At 50.5% G+C, this 22,268-nt stretch overlaps 1 protein-coding gene and 1 long non-coding RNA gene across 13 annotated transcripts in view; both read right to left on the bottom strand.

The window, feature by feature from the left end:
• Positions 1-22,268, bottom strand: part of DIP2C (disco interacting protein 2 homolog C) — a 274,924-nt gene that overhangs the window by 224,122 nt on the left and 28,534 nt on the right. The window contains exon 1 of one of the 12 annotated variants that reach the window (XM_074358501.1): positions 22,191-22,246. The exons of 10 other annotated variants lie outside the window; for them this stretch is intronic. The gene's annotated coding sequence lies outside the window, so the exon portion shown is untranslated. Of the gene's footprint in view, positions 1-22,190; positions 22,247-22,268 lie in introns of those variants that run through there. One more of the 12 variants, XM_074358506.1, reaches the window with a different exon arrangement.
• LOC141576059 (uncharacterized) lies at positions 430-11,146 on the bottom strand. Its single transcript, XR_012504290.1, has 2 exons — positions 2,216-11,146; positions 430-1,475 (listed from the first exon to the last, which is right to left on the bottom strand). It is a non-coding gene; the product is annotated as an uncharacterized LOC141576059 (long non-coding RNA).

Genomic DNA, 22,268 nt, shown 5'->3' with positions numbered 1-22,268 from the left:
CTAACCCCAGCAGGTGCGACACCATCTCCCTGGGCCTCGACCACGCAGAGAAGAAGGGGCAGAGGCCCTCCCTCCATGACCCCATGGTTCTTCCCCTTCTGGAGAGCTCTCGGTGCCTGGAGCTCAGGAGACCCATCCCTGAGCTCCCTCCAGCCTCACCGGGCAGCCCACTCTCCCCGGGGGCCACCAGAAAGGGGCACATTTCCCTACATCTGGGCCTCCCGTCCTCCTCGGCCCGCCTCCCTGCGCACACACCCCCAGTGCCACAGCCTGAGAGGTGCCCTGGTCACATCCACGGTGTTTCAAGGATGGTGCTTTGAGACCTGTCGGCCAACCACCGTGGCAGGAGCCTCCTTACTGACTAGTTAACAGACAAGCAAGGTAATGTGCAAAACCTGCGAGAGACACCTGAGGAAAGAGGGAAGAAGCCACACTCAACGTTTTTATTGGGGGTGCACCAAGATGGGGTGTCAGGTCGAGCTCTGGACTGAAGTACATCCCTTAAGCCAAAGGCCCCAGGAATTCCACGGGGCCCCAGCCACTTCCTCTCCTGATCCAGCTTCCTTCCAGGCCCTGCAGAAGCAACAGGGCTTCCTACAAAGAGAGCTGCACAGAACCCCAAAGAAACCCCAACATGAGCAAGCAAGACTGGGGTGCCGAGAGCTGCCCTGGATGCCAGACAGCAACGGGAGTCCCACCCCAGGGTCCTAGCTCCTGCCACATGAGGACAAAAGTCACGGAAAACTCGAGTCCATTCTGTGACCTGAGAGGACTTGGGGAGGGGGGCCTCTGGGGGACACATGGGATTTAAGGTAAAGCACATCCGCTCCCCGCCCCCTAGTCACAATGCGCCTTGCACATCAGTCGTGTCACAGCCAACGCCCGAGTTTGCTAGAGTCGTCGTGAGTCACAATTCTCCCCATCACTGAACTCCCTAGCTCAGAAGTGCCAAGGGATTATTTCTTTGGATGAGAGTCTTCCACCAGGATGGGGACGCAGGTGTAACAGTCTACCTGGACAGTGTTCCCAGCAAGGCCAGTAACTCAAGAAGGACATTAAACTGTTTTCTGATTAATTCTTAAGCCTGAGAAATCAAAGTTCTCTTCGTGAAGGACTTAAGAGAGGGCAACACCAGAAATGGCTCAGAGGAGAGGGTCCTGGCTGCCCCCGGAAGGGCCCAGCCAGTGTATCTGGGCCCGCGGACACCGGCAGGCGGGTCTCTTCAGACAGGGTCATGGCTGCCAGCCGCACGTCTCACAGTCCTCGCGGGCCGTCCCACTTGCTCTGTCCAAGGAGGGCTCCGGCCAGCATCCAGTGAAGGAGCCGCAGCGAAGGAACCAGCCAGGGACAACGGCAGTCCCCGTGCGGCAGCCAGAGAACATATCCTGCAGCCCGACGGCCAGAGGAGCCGAGCGCCCCCGACGTCACCGCTGATAACGTGCTAACTGGCGCATCTTCAACAGCAAAGGGCTTCCCTGAAAGGACAACCAGAGGCGAGAGGGGAGGAAGGACCGGACAATCGGAAACCCCTTCCAGGCAGCTGGGCAGGCACAACCACTCAGGGGGGAATGTCCAGAGGGCCCTGTGCCCCGAGTCGGGGCTGGTGTGGGGGTTCCCAATGTATTTCTGCTTTTGTTAAAATGAAACCACCGGCCTTTAGGTGACACAAACACTTCCAGTTCCTGGAGAAAGTAAACCAGGTCCGAGAGCAGCTGCCTGAGCTCCACCCAAAGTCCCCAGGAGAGACCGAGGCCCTGGGGTCACTGAGCAGCCAGGGTCGGCGACACCCCACGTCCTGTGAAGTGCACACAGAGTCGGCCACACATGCTCATCCAGCCCCTGGTGAAACAAACACCCCACTAACACGTTTTGAGTCGCATCTCCTACCGTGCCAGGAAATCGTCCACAAAAGTCACAACAAGCAGACGCCGGTGGTACTTTCATTTTGACTGCTGCCCCCACTTAGCACACTTACTCCCACGATGGACACAGACGAAGTTCACACACCTTATGCCGGCAGTTACAGCTGCTCTCCCTCCCCAAGAGGGGGCTGCAGGGCCGGGGAGAGGCTGCCCAGCGATGTGCCCCAGAGAGGGCCTCACCGACAGATCCACACATGCCTGCCCACATGTGTGTGTACACACTACACCCCCCCCCACACTCACACACTTAGCCCTTCACTCCCATAAGCACTGGCCCACTCTCCCAGACGCACCTTCTTGAGACTTAACAAGCCTGCCTGGCTGCAGTTTCCCCTCTGGATTGACGAGGCCTCCCCGAGCCGCCCCCTCCGTGTTCTGAAACTCGAATTGAGATAATTCTGCTGATCACGCTCAGACTCCCAGAGGGGAGATTCCAGCCTCAGGCCGAACGTGCTCGCTGTCCCGTCCCCGGGCAACCAGCCACGTGGGGAGCACAGGGCCACCTGTTCGCAGGATGCCCAGGTCTGATCCACTCAGGGGTCCTCTGCTTGAGAGAGCGCCTCCTCCCTAGACCACAAGCTGCCCTGCCTTCCTGCCCCTCCTCTCCACACCCTTCTCACCACCGTTTCATCATCGGGGAAACGAAATCACAGTTGTCAAAACTGAAGGCAAAGAGCGAGCCTTGAGAAATAAAACCACAGCAGCGTGAGCCAGAGAGCAAGGCCTGGTCCCGCGAGCCAGAAAGCACAGATGCGGCCGGAACGTCACTCGGCTTGGACCTCGGTGTCTGAATGAAGACTCCATGTTCCTGGGTCCCCATGTTCTGTCTCATGCAGCTGTGGCCAAGGGACATGGAAGAATCACAGGGAGAGGAAGAGGAAGCAGGTAACTCGTAAATGCGTGTCTGCTCCACAGACGGGACACGAGAGCCAGAGAGCTGGGGCAGGACACAGGCTGCAAAGAGCTGGCGAGCCCACACCTGGACGACACGGCAAGGGTCAGGCGTCCTGCAGACATGAGCGTGGCCAGGGTCACCCCCGGGTGCGCAGACACCACCCACACAGTGTGGAAGGGGCGCCACAGCCCGATTTCTAGGAATCTAATTTTACACACCTCACATCTAACATGTCGCAAAAATAGTGTTCCAAATGCTGTAACACAAGTGCTAAAAAGCACCCAACCAAAAATAAAAGTGGCATTTCAGGCAAAACCCCAGAACCAGAAGAAGAGAAGCTATATCCTGAATTTATCCCAAGCCTTTTTCCTTTCTTCAGCCACATTCACCCCCAGTTCCCATACAGTAATGACAATCACGGCCACAGTCACGGTATTTAAATAACTTGGCAAGGAGTCCATGACTCGCCCTTCCGTGAGGACCTACTGTCCCCACTGTGAAAACTGCACATTTCTCCCCCTGGGCCAGGGGTCACGGCCCCCTCGTCCCCGAGGGGTCAGCTCCCACCCTCCCTACACCTCGTCCTCCACTTCTCGTCCGGGGCTTCGCCTGCTAACTCCCATGTGTCCCATTAGCAGAGAGGAGGAGACGAGCAGGACGGGGCACGAGGTGCACCCTCCCTGTGACGCTGCTGCCCCAGAAATGGAAACCGACGACTTGGGATCACATCCTAAGGGAACTGCGGATCTCCGCTGCCTCCTTCCCAAGGCAGAGCCGGCAGGACCGCCAAGAGCAGGCATCGCGAGGGCACTGGGCTGCTCCGGAGACACCAACAGAAGACTCGGCCACCAAGCGCAAACCCAGCCAACAGCACGGTCCCGAGAAGCCCAGCCAGTCCTCAGTTCTGTGTGACGCGGTCACTGCGACCCTGGACACAGACAACCATCCACAGCTGGGGAGACCGCGTCTGTCCGCAGGCACCTCGGCCCCCACCAGCCTCTTCCCCCCGGAGGTGCCGTCACCTTCAGACCTCCCCCTCCAACCTGATTGCTCTTCTCATGAATCCGCTGCCCCACCCGGCACCTCCCCGCGCCCGACTCCCCTTCTAAATGTCCAGACAGGCACCTCCTTGGCCCCTCGCCTTCCACAGCCACTCTCCCACTCCAGCCACCTGCCTGCAGTCCTGTGTCAGCGTCACCCGGACCACCCCAGGCAGACGTCCCTCAAAGTTCCCAGCCTCTCTGCTCATGTGGTGTCAGAGTCTCAAAGTCATGTCTGAGCTGAACTCGTCGCCGCCTCCCACACCGTTTCCCACAAGACCACCGACCTCTGCTCCTAAACTCCAGTCTCTTCCTGCCTCCCTCTGCTCCCTCCTCTTCAGCTCACGTGTTCCCACGCCCCCTCTCCCAGCCCCGTGTGCTCACCCGTCACACGTGCAGCTGGATCAGGTGGGACTCCCCAGGACCCTTCCTGGCTCCCAGGAACCCGACAGCTGAGGACTTCACATTCTGGTCTCAGTAACCTGCCCCCCTGCCAGACTGTACGCACCACACCTGCGTTCATTCCTAGGCCCTCAGGTCTCCCTACAAGCGCTGCATGGAACACCTAAAACTCTTGCATTTTAGGTGAACATTGCTCTTTAAAATACCTCTTCTGATAATTTTGTGACATTGCGAGAAACAGTGAACAGCCACGAAGCAAGAGCTCAGGACCACGAGTGCAAAGAGCCTGGCATGACCAGCTCAGCCACCGCCACGAGCTGCAGCCCCCCGTCCCGGCCTCAGGCTCCCCCAGGCCACAGCCCCAGGGCCTCCCACTCACATCGCAGTAGCTGAGTGGCCGCAGACCCTGGAACAGGTGCATCTGCTCCCAATCCGTAACTACAGGTCACGCCACCCAGTAAAATAGGGCCCCGAGAAGAGAGTGGCTGATTCCATGAAATCGAAGCGGGGCGACTTGCGAAGACGATACAGAAAACAAACAAACAAAAAGTTGCCTTCAAGTTAGGTGTGGGCAAAACAACGATAAAAATACTATGGGGCTAACAAACGCTTGAAAGCTGAGACTCTAAAGTGAGGTTGTGTCTCACACATTTGCTTGTCCTTTCAGAGGAGTCACACCGGCAGCAGGAGTCACTGTCACAGCCACGGTCACGCAGGAAAGTCACCCAAACCTGGGCAGCTGCTCAGAAGCGCCTGCCCGACGTCCAGGGACGGGACCCCACGTCTCTGCTCTGAGCGGAGGCGTCCACGTACCGCCCTGGAGTCTGAGTTAAGGCCTCTTGGGTTACCTCAGCAAAGGGACTCTCTGCTCACATCAGACAAGTGGGCTTCTACCGTCTAGGGCAGATTTTAAACACCCTGAGCCCTACTGGGGGCAGGACGGTGATCACCACTAGGCGGCATGCTCTCCAAGGGACAAGCGTGGTCTGATGGGAACTTTGGGGTGAGCCCCCCACTGCCCTGCATGGGCTTAGTTTTTGCTGTAATTCTAGAAAAATGAAATTAGATTTTCAAAAACCAGAAACCGTTATTAAACAACTAAGGCACACCTGCATATCTAAGCAGGCCGCGGGGAGCGGGGACCCTCAACCGGGGCGATGTGCTGGGTAGGTTGCTGATGAGCCACTGGGCAGAGGCGGAGACGACACCAAACATCTCACGACACACAGGACGGCCCCACACAAGGAACTTCAGGCCCAAGACGTCAGCCGTGCCAAGGCTGAGAAACCTGATCTAAAAGGTCACGTTCCCCAACTTTATTGAGGCATAATTGACAAATATAATTGCATATATTTAATCTGCACAACGTGATGACTTGTCATACACATACGCTGTGGAATGACTACCAAGATCAAGATAGTTAACACACCCAGCATCTCACACTGTTAACTCTGGGCTTGGTGCCGAGAACGCCGAAGACCCACTCTCAGAAACTTTCAGGTACCGCTGCCACGCTGCGTGCCAGGTCCCTGTTCATCTCACCCCGGAAGGCCGCTGTCTCTGACCAGCACCTCCCCATCTCCCTCAGCAACCACCATTCCACTTTGTTTTTATGAAATCAGCTCTTTTTTTTTTTTTTTAAGTTTTCACATATAAAAGATACCATACAGTATTTATCTTTGGCTAATTTCGCTTAGCATAATGCCCTCAAGGTCCACCCGCGTCGTCGCAAGTGGCAGGGGCCGTACTCCATCGCACACACACTGCAGCTTCTCTGCCCAGTCGTCTGCTGAAGGACACTTAGGTTGCGTCCACATCTTGGCTGTTACAGATAATGCTGCTGTGAGCACGGGGGTGAAGGTATCTTTTCAAGTTAGTGTTTTGGGGATTTTATTTTTCAAGTTCATGTTTTCACTTTCTTCAGCTAAATACCCAGGAGTGGGATTGTGGGGTCACAGGGTGGTTCTAGTTTTAATTTTTAAGGAGCCTCCATACTGTTTTCCACAGCGGCTGCACCAATTTACATTCCCACCAACAGTTCACACAAGGGCTCTCTTCTCTCCGCATGCTGACCAACATGTTATCGCTTGTCTTTTTGAAAACAGCCATTCTGGCAGGTGTGCAGTGGTGTCTCACTGTGGTTTTGACCCGCATCTCCCTGATGATTAGTGATGCTGAGCACCTCTTCGTGTACCTGTTGGCCATTTGTAAGTTTTCTTTGGGAGGAAAAATGTCTGTTCAGGTCTCTTGCCCATTTTTCAATCAGCTTATTTGCTTTTTTGCTGTTGAGTTCTATGAATACAATGGGGAAAGAATGGCTTCTTCTATAAGCAGTATTTGGAAAACTGGGAAACCACAAGCAGAAGAATGGAACTGGACCCCACCTTGCAGCACCCACGAAAACTACCTTGAAATGGATTACTGATCTAAATGTGAGGCCCGAAGTATAAATCAACTAAAAGAAACGTAGAAAAAAAAGATCCCTGGCCTAGGTCTTGGCAGTGGTTTCTTGGATAAGACACCAAAGGCACAGGCAATAAGCCAAACTCCAGCGGGAATACGGCGACCGAAGAGCCCCTGCGCAGCAAAGGAAAACCGTCAACGCACTGGAAAGGCACCCTGCAGAGCAGGGGCACGCACCTGCAACCCTCTTGCCTGACAAGGGGTTAACACCCAAAGTAGAAAGAATTAAGTTTCTATGTTTTCAACATCGTTCAATTCAGAGGCATCTTACCATACAAGCTTTCTTCTGCCCCCCCCACCAACTTTTTTTTAAAAAACAAAGTATGGTACTTGCAAGAGACAAACTTTTATAAAGCACAATATAAGACTCTAGCAATTTTATTTTGCTCCAGGAGGGAGAAAAGGACTGGTCTGGGGAGGTCCACTGAACTTTCGTGAGTTTTTGACTAGAAATAACCGAGCTGGCAGTCCTGGGTGTGGGTCCCTACCCACTGTCACCACCAGACCTGGACCAGATGTTTAACCTCGAGCCCTGCTTTTGTTTAGAAAAAAACAAAAACCTGCTTCATGTGGTTAACGAGCCCTGCAATAAAACAATATGATACATGTGAAACCTTGTTATAAACCAAGGGCATCAACACTATTTCATCATTGTTACACTTCTGGCCTAATTAACTTTAAAGTGGTATGGGGAAATAAAATGTATCCATACTACGTTGAACTGTAAGTTCACAGATTTTTTTTCAAATCTTTGTCCCAATTTTATAGTGCTACTTATAACTTTAAAATGTTAATTTATATTGTAAAATAATATTTGTGATGTTTTAAAGTCATAATGTATCAAGCATTTTAAACTGTACCAAACATATATCTGAAAATACATAGGGCACATTTTCATAAAAGTAAAGGCAGAAAGAATTACAACTCCTAATTCAACACATTATAGCTCAGGGTAGCAGAAAAGTCAGTTCTCACAGAGAAACACACAGTAATAAAACTCAGAGAAGTATGTTAGCAAGTTTTTATAACTGTGAAATACTTTAAGTTATCAATTAATGAGAAAATATCTGTTGAATTATGACTGGCAAATGCCAAAACCATCTTTCCAGCACATACGCGTTTTACCCTGGGGCTGGTGAAGACAGACGTGGCTGGAAGTTGACCTGGAAAAAGTAAACACAGAGCTTTGAAGACTTAGGTTTCCTGGATACAAAAGAAAATCATCGTTACATTTCTGGACCAGTGGGTCCCCTCAATCTTTTTCTTTTTTTTCTTTTGAAGACATATAAAGTATGTGTATATATTTTAACTGTGTTTTTTAATGTTGCTTATCTGTGCTCTTTATTTCGTTACAAACTTCATTCTGTAACTAAATGGTACTTTTTCCAGGAAGAAAAAAGGGAAGGGGGTAGATAGTAACTACACAACCTAGAACAGTATTTTTAGTTGCACAAGTCCACTAGTGGTATCACCTAGAAGGGAAAATGGTCACTTTTAACAGTTTCAGAAAACTTACATGAGAGGAACCGAGTAAGCTTTTCAGAAGAAAGACATACATAGTCATTCAGAAGATTCTGGGTTTTCTCTGAAAAGTCCATGAGATCTATGTTTTGACCGTTCTGACCACCTGTGACAAGGTCTGGGAAGATGGGCGTCGCCCCTGCCCACCCCCCTGGGAAACAGCCCTGAGCAAGGTCCTCACACTGCTTCCCTGGAAACCCCTCACCACGGGAGCCAGGTGGCACCAGGGGAGAGCAAAGTAAAGCAAGAGTGAGCTTCTCCCCTCCAGGATGTGACGCCGGGACAGGCCACGGCCCTCACCCTGGACTCGGTGCCCTGAACAACCTGCTGGGACAGGTCAGCAGTCAGGGGTCCCACACGGAAGCCCCTTCCTCCCCATGCGGAGGCTCGGGCTCCACCTCCGCTTTCCCAGCCCTGCCACGGTCGTGCACCTGTGACGGAGGAGGGCCGCCCAGCTCTCAGCGCCTCCCCCTCCGCACTAACGGGGTTTGGGGGTGATACACATTTGAGATAAAAGTTCACATAACGCAATTCCAGATTTCAGTGTCCTGCAAATCAGCCATCTACAAACACTGAATCCCACCGTACCTACCAGGAAAGTTGAAAATAAAGCCAGGACACCATTTCCTGCCCCCAAATGCTTGCAGAGTCAAGACTCAACTAGAATTGCCTGCCACCTACTTCTTTTCCTTCCACTCTGACAATCTTGTACCAAGAAAAGTATGACTAGCTTCAAGTGGGTGGGAGAGGCCCCACCAGCTGGCACTGCACTTGCCTGGGGACCCACACCCCTGCCCCCAACCCTGACCACCATCCGATGTAGGAGCTGGGGCCAGACTCAGGCTCCCCAGTGACCACAATAAATGCCAGCTTCCCGCAGGATGGAACAAACAGGTGGTAAAACAAGGCCTGGACGTCAGCATGGTGGCTGACTGCTTGCCACACCTGTGCAAGTCTGAAAGGTAGTGACAGTCACTGGCCGAACTGGCCTCCTGCAGGCAGTCGCCAGCCTCAGGTGCCAGGACACCAGCCAACTGGTGTTGGGGGCTGGGAAAAGGCGCTGGGACTGAGGACATGTCAGAGCTATCGCGCTCCCCAGGCCCACCGGACAATGGGAGCCCCCCCAGGAACTGCACCCCAGGCGCGTCCGCCCAGGAAGCACTGCGCTCCCGTGCTGCAGGCAGCTGGGGGCTCGGCCCCGGGACTGCAGGAAAGGACACCAAGTGGAAACAGGTGGGAAGGAACAGGGGCTGCCTCAGTCACCTTCCTCGTGGGAAGAAGGAAATTTGTTTGAATAAAAGTTGCACTTTGTTTGTAGTGATCAACTATTGTTTTGGTTTATACTGCCAACAATTCCATTATTATTTCAGCAGATGTTATACCATAAATCACAATTTTCATTCTCCTGAAATACAGAGGTTCTTCACTTAAAAATACATATGGAAATGTGTCAAGGGGGAAATGCTCCCCAGCACCCCCCACACAGGCCCCAGGAGCAGCTTCCAGACTCCTCCCAGGCAAAGTCAAACTTCCTGCTGACAGGGGTGGGGTTGTGATGCACGCGGGGTTCTGCAGGAAGCAGGTTTCTCACGAAAGACACTGTCTGGTTATTACATTCGACAAAATGAGGTCTTTTGTGGTGTGAGGCAGGTAGCTGACACCTGCACTGGGATCCACTTTTACTTTGTGTTGATCCCAGTGAGAAGCACACAGGCATTTAGAGAGAGGCCCCAGCAAGGTGTCCTCAGGAAGGGGAGGCTGAGAGGAGTGGGGGACGGCATGGGGCGGGGGTCTGGCCCAGAGGGCGGCGACGCCTGGAGGTTTGGCCACAGCTGCTCCATCGTCCTCCGAGACTCGGGACCAAGACAGAGGCCACACCACTGACCGCCCTTTTCATTTTAGAGACTTCAGTGTTCACACATCAACTATTTCTAAGCTGAAGCCCCACCTGTCGGGGCCAACGTTCATCCCTACAAGTCAGTGCTGCTCATCTGAACCCTGCAGCCTGGACCGTAGAGCCGGCGGCCACAAGGAGGCCACCCACAGACCCCCTCCCACAGATGACACAGCACATGGGCAGCAACACCTCAAGACAACACTTTTCACTCTGACCCAGAAAAAGTGAAACCTAAGACGTAAAGCATGGATATTCCTAAAAGGAAACAGAAGAGATTGTCTCTGATCTTAAAAAATAGAAAGTCTTTCTGTCACAGCCTAGATTATGGAAAGTTTACACCCTCTCATGGTCGCAGGAGCCCCTGCCACCCAGGTGGTCCAGGATGGGGGGCGGGGCCAGGCCACCTCAGGCACCAAAATCCACCTGCAGCTCCCCATCGAGAGACCTGCATCAGAGCAACGAGCAAGCATGCGGCTGGGGAGGACGTTTACACAGCCCTCTCCACCTGAAGTGTGGCCTGGCACCTGGGCAGAGGGGCAGGAGGGTCCCCAGAACAGGAGCGGGGGCTGGAAGGCAACACCCAACGCGGCCGCTGCCTGATGCCCGCGAGCTCAGCACCCCTGCGGGGACCTCCGCACACACACGGCACACGACACACCACATGCACTGAACCTGAGATGCGGGCGACGGCCCTGTGGTGGGTGATGCCCACCCACCCCACACCTCTGGCTCCTGTGGAAGCCCAGTCACTGGGGCGTGAGGACCCCTGTGGAGAGGAGACTGCAGGCCAGCAACCTCCCGAGTCCCCGGGTGCACGTGACTGTGCGAGCTACATGTATGTGCGAATGTTCCCATCTACACACACACTCTTCCCCCTAAACACACACCAGCAAGGGGTGGGGCACGTTCAGCCATTTAAAACTCCACTCTACTTGGTACTAAGTAGTAAACAAGAAAAACGGCAAACCTAGTCCATCTAAATCCCCAGAGAGCGTTATTACTGTAAAGTGATTTACCCCCTTAAACAAGCAAGTCTCTCCTTCAGGAACTGCAGAAACTCTAAGCACAAAACAGAAAACAGCGTTAAGCACAGCTTTCAAGGGATGACGAAAGCCAGACGCCTTTTTCAAAAAGGTCACCCAACATCCAAACCGAACGCGTCCAACTTTCAGCTGCCGTTCGGATGAAAGCGCCTTTGTCATCCACTCTGAGTGACGGGAATACTGTGTCAGCTTCACTGCTCACATCCACTCCAACGTGAGGTGCTTCGGAACAAAGGCCAGGATCCTAGGGTCACTCACAGGAGCGAAAACAATCCACGCTCAAATTCCAGGAAACATTCTTACATGGCAACATGTGACTGCTCATTTCTAGAGCTCTGTTAGTTTGCACATAACCAGTGTTGAAACAGGCGTGCAGAGCTTGAGCGCACGTGACCGAGGCGGGGTAACTGGTGGGGCGGAGGAAGGCCAGCCAAACCCCATAAGAAAACAATAAAAAGTTTCCACAGACAATCCACAGAATGGGTGATATTTAAGCAAGTAAAGGTTCATTCAGAGACGTAGAGGTGTCTGGCTCAAAAAAAAATCCTTTCCACAGGTAATGACCAAAGATTCAGAGCAGTCAGGACCCCTACACACACACCAGAAAGTGAGGGTCTGTGGGTCAGAAAGACCATAAAACAGAGGAAAGGGTGGAGGGCGAGGTGAGAACCCCACTGGAAGGGTGACCAGGAGGGCCTTGAACTGGGAACAAAGTGGGAAACGAGGACTAAATGTCCAGCTGTGTGGTTCTCTCAGAGAAACGGAAGTTAGTCTAAGTCACAAGCAACGATGTTGACACTTTTGCCAACAGGTCCTGCCTGCAGGTCCATCTTCTGGATCAACTCCACGTTACAAAGAAACTAAGAACAGTTAATTCACAACACAGTGGAAGGATTCAGCCTTAGACAACCAAATTAATACAATCCACCAAAAATAAAACTGTATCATGCTCTGAGATTGGGTTATTATGCAGAAAAGGAGTGGCTCAGGATTTAAAACAAACTGGAAACTATCTTGTTTCCCTTAGTTCTACGAGCATGGCCCCAGCTCAGCAGAGGCCAAGGGGCTTTCTCAGCTAATAGAAGAGGCACAACCATAAACACACAGAAACAACCTGAAGATAGACTACTCCACGTTCTCTGTTCCAACTAATCAAGCAATTTTTAATAAGTGGGTGAAGATTCACAATTTTTACAGGAAAATCACAGTGAATACACAGTACACAAAACCATCTTTGTTCTGGGATTTGTTTACTGTAACACGAAAAGTTCAGGGCTTCCTGATATATTTACATTTGTTAGGAGTTTCGAGAATGGAAGTTGTCACTGTCCAAAAGCACTATTCAAATGGCCCATATCACAGCAGAAAGGCATGATACATGCACACACGTGTAATTACCGTCTTGGACACACGGACTCAAAATTCTGGTGCAAATGGGAATAATCGGGGGGGTGGGGAGGGTGTAACCAAGTGAGAGCAAAGATGGCTGTTCTAGGGTATTCCCTGAGATGGTCGCCGGGGACTTCACGCCACACAAACCTCATCTGCTTCAAACACGGTCATTCCTGCCAGCATCCACTTGGATTAAGTTTTTTGGTTGTTTTTTGTTTGTTTGTTTGTTTTACATAAAAGGAAGGAAGACACAGATTTGTTCCAGCAAGATTTCTCTGATCACTAGATTATTCTCACAATTATGAGTAATCACTAAATAGCTTCCACTCAAGGATTTAAAGGAAACAAAAGGAAGCCCCAATCTCGACAACTTTATCAGGCATATTACAGTTATGAAAATAAAGGATCTTTTTTTGAGACTGCAAGCTCCTTCGTGGTAAGGGCTGGTGACTAAGTTGATTGTTATATTAGGTGGAAAAAAACATATCATTTAGGGTTTGTGAAGATAGTATGTAAAAAGGAAAGCTCACCACACCTGCCATGAAACTTGGTATCTCTTTAAACACCCTATTTCCTACTTGGGATTCCCAACTCACCGCACGAGGGTGGCCTCCAGCGAGTGAGGAGAGCTGGTGCCAGGTGCAAACCAGGCAGACTTGCACCTCCTGCTCAGCCACGTGGACTCGGCAAGCTCTCTAACACACTCCCCTTTTTGTGAGATAAATGCCCTTTACGAAGGGTAGTCTGTGTAAGACCTAACACAGTGCTCGGCACGTGGGCACAGCCACGGAATGCTGGCCTGCGATCTGAAAGCGTCCTCCCCGTAACGGACAACAGATTTTGTTCCCACCAAAAAAAGACATCAATTTGCAACATCTGATTTTAAAGTCCGAGTTACGCACTGTCCACTCCTACTGACAAGACTGTGGTTCTCTGGGGACCAGGGATGAGCGTGATTCACGTCCATTAGACGTGGCCCCCACCCCTGCAAGGCCTGGAGATCAGTCAGGCTCTCCATTTGGAATAAAAGCACTCTGCATAAGAGACCTAAGACTGATTGCCGCGTCAGTGACTGGTGGCAGCTTAAACATGATCACCATCATCCTGGTTAGTAATAGCAAGTTTGAGAGAGGCCACTCTTGTAGAGGCACTGAAGAGGTTATTTCTGGAACCTCGTTTAGAATATTTTTCCCGGAAATGACACAGGAATTAACAGCATCATTCTTTGACTGAAATGATTAAGATCGCTGATAAATCAAACCATACCCAGCCTCCTGATTCTAAAGGATGCTGTTTATCTTCCATGAGAAACAGGGAAATTTCAAACACACAGAAAATACACAGCTGTACAGTGAAAACCCACACATCCGTCCCCACAATGACAGACTGGGTCTTAAACATAAAGTTTAGAGGCAGCCGGCTAAGAAAGTGTGCAGCACATGCCTCCACCCACCACAGCCAAGTGCAAGGGCAGTGTGACTGCTGGGAGAGACTGCGGGGAGGGGTGCCTACTGCTTCCCCATCAAGGGCACCCAGGACTCCATGAGCTCCCTCATGCCGGTCTCAAGGGGAAAAGCCAGGATCCCCAAGTGTGGTTGAAAAGGAAGGCAGGCTCTCGAAAGCCGCCCAGCCTATCAGTTCACTCGTGATACCGCTAATGTGTCAGGAACCCAAGATTCCAGTGCTTGATGGGTTTCCAATTATTTGCAATCTAGTATCCTCATCTATACAAAGAAATTTCCCCAGAAAATATTTTTAAAGAACTAAGAGATCAATACGAATGCCGCTGAAAGCTCTAAGGCATCCTGTGATTTATAAGGTTTATTTCATACCTTTTTGTTTCAAGGAATGCTGGTGTTTAAATATTGCTCCCATCACTCTTCCAAGAATAACAAATAAGTGATAGTTATCAAACCTGCCCCAGGATCCCACTGATGCAATTGCCAGTGAGCTTCCCATCGCGGTGAGAACCCCAACAGCAGACCTCCGTCTCCTGCGGAACAGCAGCCCGTCCCAGGAGCTTGTGCCCACGTTCCTTCCCCAAGCCCTTGCTGCTCTGTATCTGGGGGAAGTGGAGTACAACGCTTTCCATAAAGGGCAGATTTCATCCAGAATCCTAGTCATGTCAACCTCAACAAGTCATGAAGGAAACAAAGTCAAGGCTACTTCCTGCCCTGTGTACAGGACCAGCTCTCCCTGACAACAGAGAAGCAATTCTAGAATGCCAGGAGGCATTATAAAATCCCTTACTGTATGACAGCTGAGTGATAATTCAGCACCATTGCAGGTGCGGGGAGAATTCCACTTCCTTTTCCTTGACTTGTGCACCAGTACCTGAGATATTCTCCAAGTCCAGACTCTAAGATCAGTAACAAAATAACCCCAAGTGCTACTTCTCCTTTGGCCCTCATCAGTGTTGTGCTGGTGGCGGAAGCCTACCTTCCCGGCAGCATGCAGTAAGACTACATTCATCTGAGCTAAAAGCAAATGAAACAACAAAACCCACCCACACACCAAGCCTCACCTTTACAGACCTTCCCTCCAGGACACAGCGCTGCAACTGTAACTTGTGGGCAGGAGGTACATCGCAAGGTACATTAGCAACAAAGTTCCACCTGGCAAGTCGACACACTTTTCCCCTGGTTTTAAATAGGTGTATCTTAATGACATAAGTTTAGCCAAAGTTCACCCTTGTTTAAATAGCTCCTTGAAGATTATATTAGCAAATCTCAACAGCCTTCAAGCCCCCAATACATTCATCAAAGTAAGTAAAAACAAAAGATGTTTTGAAGCCTGATGACGTTCACTTGAGAATCTAGCATGAACGGAACTGCTTTGCTGTGTACCTGAAACTAATATTGTAAATCACATACGCTTCCATAAAAAATAAAATTAAAAAAAGAATCTAGCATGAAACACAGCTTCACCTTATTCATGTCACACAGTTATTATACATAATTTAAGCCATAACTTTTGATACTATTAACTTCATGGTGAGGAGGGGAGGTCAAACTGCCTCTGGTTTTCATTTTAAAAGAAGCAGCTTATGAAAGTCGATAAGAAAAAGATCCCACTCACACTCACAAAATCCAGACAGAACTCAGCCCATGTAACTGCCAGGGTGATCAGAGAGGACGAAATTCCAGGATCTTTCACAAGTGCCAGGCAGGTGGGCATGGAGCCTCAGGTCCACTGCCACAGCGAGCCTGGCTCTGACCTGGCCTTGCAGAGCCACCCCACCCATGCGGCCGGTCCAGCGGCATCCACGTGCATATCACCAGACACAGGGGCACAAGAGGGGTGCCAGCTTCCAGGAGGGAGATTCCCGGAGTCACAGCTGGTGGATCCTGGGCTCCATCTCCAGCAGAGAGCGGAGGGTAAGGCTGGAGACATCCAGGCAGCTCTCCCAGGAAGCTTCAGGACTGACGCTGCCAGGAAGGCCCACGTGGTCCCGAGAAACATGATCACAAGATTCGACATTCAGAACCTAATAGGATGGACTTCCCAGCCACACCTGGATCAGAACCTAACAGGACGGCCTTCCCAGCTACACCTGGATCAGAACCTAACAGGATGGCCTCCCCAGCTACATCTGGACTTGAATTTGAGCTAGGAAATCCTTCCCCCACTTTCCTATTAAAAATTAAAGGGGCTGAAAATGGGGCTTCCAAGAATATAGACTTCCAAGAATACAGACGCTGCCAGAAAGGATGTTTTGTCTTTAAAAAAAAAAAAAGACATCGCAATGCTGAAGCATGGCATCTGCTGAGAAGTGTGCCCTCCAAGCAGAAGTGAAACCCCTCCCCTCCACTGCTCTTCTTCCAAGGCTACTCCCAGGACCACTGTGACCTCAAATCACCCAGATGAACTTGGGGGGGAAGGGGAAGGACAGGGAGGACAGGAGCCTTGTCCCAGTGGAGCTGGATGCTGACCAAGCAGACACTGTGACACCGCCACCTTGATCCCTGCCACAACCCTGAGGTCGGTTATTAACCCTCCGACAGCCGAGGAAGCTGAGGCTGGGAGGGACCAGCCAGCTCAGCCGGGGTGATGCCAGGACAGCAGTGGACGAAAATCAGCCTGGAGGAAGGTGTCTCAGTGGACATTCATGAGAAATCTCAAGATCCTCACACAAATCTCTGCAAACAGGATTTAGAGAAAGACCCAAGGAGATTCAGGAAGCACAGAAGAAGGTCACCCATAAGTTACAAATGGATTCTTGAGCTTTACGTTCTCGCAGCACCAAAACCCAACCCTCAGACTGACGGCTCCTAAGTGAGCCTGCCCTTCCTAAGGCGCTGGGCTGACTCCAGATGTCACCTGCTCCTGTCCTCCGATGACACCCAGCCCAGCGGCCACTCTTCTCCCCCGAGGGTTTATAAGCTCATGTCATCAGACACAAGGAGCTGTAACATGACATCCTGGGCCTGTGGTGTCTGCACACTATCCACCCGCATTACTTCACTCACAAAGACCCAGAATCTGCTGATACGGTTAGCTAGTAACACCGTCTACATTTCCATTTCCATCCCAGGTAAACTGGCCAACAAACTCCACTGTGCTCAGGAAGCACTTCCTCAGCAAGGTGGTCACACAGATCCACGCCACCTCCGTCTTCAGCTTGGAGAGAAAGGCGAGGAGGTAAGACCGGGACCCCACGTGCATGTGCGTGTTTTTCTGGGAGCGAAGAGGTCCAGACACGTGCTCCGTCCCCGCGGGGGCACAGCCAGAACAAGGCCGCAAGTGCGGGGGATCCGGCATCTGACCAAGGAAACCAGGCTGCGAGGGCCTCTCCCGGCCAAGACCTTACATGTTCTGTAAACTCCTGACACAAGGAGTAGCCTCACACCTGCAGCTCCGGAAGACAGCTCCTCTCTGCCCAGGACTGAGTGAACAGGGCTCAGACCTGAGGCTGGTGGGTGTGAAACAGCCCGTGTTGAAGAGGGGACGTATTTACACGTTGTTTGTTTATTTTTTTTTCATAATTTTAAAATGTTATAGTTTCTCTAGGAAATAAAATAGAAAAATGTGACTTGACTAACCAGATAACTCAATAAAATAAATAAATAGATTATGCATAACTGTGGAGAGGCGTGCAAGGAATCACTCTCCGGGGCCGACTGAATTAGTCTGCATCCGGCCCACAGCCTTCAATCTTTTCATTATGACACAGAGTTTCCAACCTAATAAGCAAAAAAAATTATTTAAAACCAGCAGCCCAGAAGGAGAAGTCTATTTAACCCACGAGCAATCACAGAACCCCTCCGTCCCTCCCTATCTTGGACAGCTTTTTTTCCTGATTTTTCATACCTATTGTCCAAAGCACTTTAGTAAAGAAGTACCTCAGTGTGCAGTTGTCACAGCACAGAGAGCACGTTTTACTCTCCAAGATACTCAGCAGCAGCTAAACCAAACAGCAACCCCTCCCACCCCCACCAAACAGGCTGCTCGTGGTGCTGCTGACGTTTGCAGCTCAGTATTTCAGCATTTTCCCACTTTACTGCCTCAAGGGCTTACTAGCATTAACATCCCGTTGGTTCCTGAGGGAAGTGCCGAGACGAAGAGCACTCGCTCCTCTGGCAAGCCGACTCCTGCGTTCTCACCCCACGCCAGCTGGGATTCCCGGTTAGAGCCTCCCCTTTGAGAGCACTGGTTGTTATCATCACAAACAAATGGATGCAACTGCTTCTTCCGAGAGTGACAAGTTTTCGACCCTCTCAGCAGAAAGAGCAGAGCACTGGCAACAACAGCAGGTGACCTCTGCAGCGCACACAGAAAGGTCATGAAAGAAGGAAAACCAACGCTGGCAACCTTGAAAGTGGCTGCGTACAGGAGGAGAGACTGGAGGACGACAACAGTGAAACCCAAGGTGACACAGGGTCCCCTGCTCCCAGGACAAACACCAAAGTGCGAAATGAAGCCAATAACTGCAACCAAGCATCCACATCTGTGAAGGTGCTTGAGTAACGACGAGAACTGGAAATGATCTTAATATGACCAGGCTTTGAACTGGTGAGTCAGCCCATACACACGACATCAAAACTAAGATTATCCAATACATTCTCTTTGCAATTCAGAAGAATGGTACAGCTCATCCCATAAATCACTGCTTTAAAAAAAATCAGTTCTAAAAAAAGAGACAACCCATCTGAAAAAGGCTGGGAGGAGGAAGGCAAGACGTGACTCATAACATCCAACAGCACAAGAGTATAAAGCCCGTGGGCCCAGCATGAAGCCAAACAGTCACCGTTACAGCTGTGACCTCACAACACTGGAGCCGAGCGAGACTTCAGCACCACACATGCCTCGTGTGCACCGGGAACAATCTTACATGTCAGAGCCTTTAATGTGTGTGTTTCCCTCCGTAGTTTCCTGACTCAATTTGACATCTATATTTATTCATCGAGAAAAGATCATTCAAGTCTTACTATTTTCATAACTGAAAAACTCTTAAAATTCAAGTCCACACATCCAAATCCCACACACATCCATGCTGCCATTTTGCAGATTTTTTAATACAGGTAACAATTGTCCAGGTCTATCAAGCCAAGAACTCCACTCCACTCACCACAATGCCTACAGCGACGTGAGACAGCGCTGGGGCGGACGCCACAGGGTAAACCTGTTGTCAGGTTTGCTGACAACAGTGAGGTCCGATTCCAGGTGGAGAGGCTCAGATATTATTCCCTGAATCTGCTGACCCCTTCAGCTTCCCCTCCCAACAAATTATCAGTGCGACTCTGGAAGAAAACGCTTTTTCACATATTTGTTTTCCAGAGTCCACTACCTCCCTGCAGTGAGGAGAGCGTGTGGGTTATGTTAGAGATGGCGGGTCTCCTCTTGCCAACCCTGGAAGGTGGTCCCGGGCTCTGCGGCCGCAGGGACCTCCAAGAAAAGCACAGGGGCTGCGGGGACAGAACACAAGTTCTGGAGCTTTGTGCACCTGCTACCTGAAAATTCCACCCCTCCCAAATCTACACACCTTCCAACTGGCCATCTCTCAGGTTTTACTCTGGTGACGGTTATGCCAGCTGCGTGTGAACTGCTCAGCCGCAATTTAAGAAATTATCGGTTCCTTGAGCAGCACTAAGAACTGATATTTAAGTTAGCATCTATCTCCTTCCTTGGGCAGCTTCACACTCACTAGAAAATGTTAATCTGGACACAATTACGGAACATAGCTAATACCTGCAGTCATTCGGTACGTTGCAGGCTAACTCCCGTGAGCAAAAGGCCGGTACTCAGTAGTCACGCGGACAACTAAAAAGCCACAAAGTGTAAAGCTAACGGACTTCTGCAAACACCAAACAGCTTTCCCAGGCCAGATCACAAGGCGATTTCTCTATGTTCTACCAAAATAGGAACGTAACCACTCCCGAGAGAGCAGGGTGCGAGCTTCTGGAGTGCAAGTCCAGTATGTGCACTGCCTGGGATGCAAGGCATTGGTTAACAGAGAAATTATTGTTGAATTTCAATCAACTCATTTTTTTCTTTTCTTTTTTTTAACAACTGATTTTTTTTAGTAAGATTTTTTTTTAGTAAGACATAAGTCTGTCTCTATTGAGAACTTTTCTGTTTCCTCATTGCTTTGCTGGCGTTTCCATTTAAAGTTTTTCCTCCAGCCAAGTAATGTTTATTCACGTATTCATGAAACTACTTTGGGGCCCTCCTAAAGTCAAATAGAAAACTGCAGGATTCCAAAAGGCAAGAATGTAGGGAAAGGAAGAAGAAACTGATTCAGGGGAAAGTGTGTGGAGAAACCGCTCCCCCCGGGAACATAGCAGCCCCGCTCCCTGGTGTGGAGGCCCCTCCGTCTCACGTTCCATCCCAAGGAGTCACCAGAGCGACAACCCCTGGCCCCACACCAATGGCGTCACCCAGACACGTGGCCTGGAGGCTGTCAGTGCCCCACCTCCCACTCTTTGCTGGCATCATGGTTCTGCAGGGACAGGGAATTACTGGTTATAAACAGACAGTGGAAAGAAGAGGCAGCCACCAGCCAGGCAACACAGTGGAAACCTGAGTTCTGCAGCCAAGAAGTCAATCTGCAACCCTGACCAAACAGAGACCCATGAAATGGAGCAATGCTAGTGTCTGCAACAGCCCCGGCAGACAGTGCAACCGAAACTGCTCCAGCGCCTGCAAATCTAGATAATACACCACCGTTAAGTGCTGGCAGACCACAGAGGAACGTGGAGAGAAAAGACTACTCTGTTTTTTCAACCTACCTTATGTGCTTAAAATGGAATTGTTTTTCCATCCTCCTCTGTAGGAACTGAGCACTGGCAAGTCCACCCATGTTTCCACAATACTTTCTGACATTTTAATAAAATGATGAGGACTAATGTAAAGAATTATCTCCACCTGAACCTTGACTGAAGGGAAAATATGAAAGCAACACACTTAAATAACTTGGAATTAAAAGTTGTTTGAACTTTTCGGTTTGAAAGTTGATATGTTGGGGGATTTTTTTAAGTCCCAAAATGTAAAGAGACAAGATTTCTGATCCATCCATTCTTTGGTTTCTATTAAGCAATACTGGAAAACAAGTTGACTCACCTAACTTAAGCCAGTAAAACTACTTTATGTGGTCACAAGACACAAAATTCCAAATGACCTTAAAGAGAAAGCCAATCGACTCAGCACGGACAAAGCAAGTCAAAGAAGACACAGCTAATGGGCGAGCCCTCTGACTCTTACTCTGCGGCGTTCTGCCAGGCCTGGCAAGGTTGAGAGAGAGAGAGAAAAACAAGAATGCGCTTCCCGCATGCAAACACATATCTCTTTCCCTGCCCAGACACTCAACAAGAAAGGCATTAAGCCCTTTTTAAAAACCTATAGGGACAAAGGTGTTTGCAGAGATCTGGGTGGAGCACATCGTGGTCTAAAGCAGTTTGCCATCCTCTAAGCAACAGGCACACATTCCAGGAGTGACTGATGGTGACAGGTGAGTGCCATCTAGCAGGTGAGCGTGCCTAAGTCCATGTTCACGAGTGGCCACTCCCACCAGGGGCCAGGAACTGCCCAGATGCACAGAAGCGACGGTGAGCCCATCCCAGGCTGAGGGGGAAGTGGGCTCAGAGGGCCCCTCACTTTGCTAACACAGACGGGCGCTGACACTCAACATTAGAGTAACAAAGACGTAGCAGAGTGCTTGTTTGGAGATGATGCGTGAATGATGAGGTGCTGTAAATAATACAACAGTGGTGCAGAGCTACAAGGAGCTGTAAGGTGAAGGGGAAACCATCTGAACATCGACAAAATCAGAGAACTTGGGCAAACGTGTTCTAATGGAGACTTCATCCTTCCAAGCAACCTGTCCATGCGGCACACTCACGCACAGGTGTAGACCTAAGTACTGTCCCCAGTCGAGCACAGCACTGAGGTACTAGCAACGCCCTCTCGTTCTCAAGCCTGCAGAACAGTGTCTGCTGAGCACAGAGCCCAACAAACAGTCCCCTCCTGGGGGACTGCTGGACATTACAGAACGCTGTGGAGCCCACATGTGAGACAGAAGCATCTCTCCCGTCTCTGGACGTCTGAAAAGGCACCCCAGGCCAGGCTCCCACCTGCATCCCCTCTTCACCCTGAAAGTGTTAAGGAAAACAAACTTACGGTCAGCAGCAGCTCCTCCCTGCTGATGAAAACTAGCACGAGCGAATCCACTTTCTGGCTGCCAGCCCCGCAAACCGT

The sequence above is a fragment of the Camelus bactrianus genome, chromosome 35 (genome assembly GCF_048773025.1).
Source record: "Camelus bactrianus isolate YW-2024 breed Bactrian camel chromosome 35, ASM4877302v1, whole genome shotgun sequence".
Lineage (NCBI taxonomy): Eukaryota > Metazoa > Chordata > Mammalia > Artiodactyla > Camelidae > Camelus > Camelus bactrianus.
The sequence above is the reverse complement of the archived record's forward strand: the minus strand, read 5'-3'. Positions and strand labels throughout refer to the sequence as shown.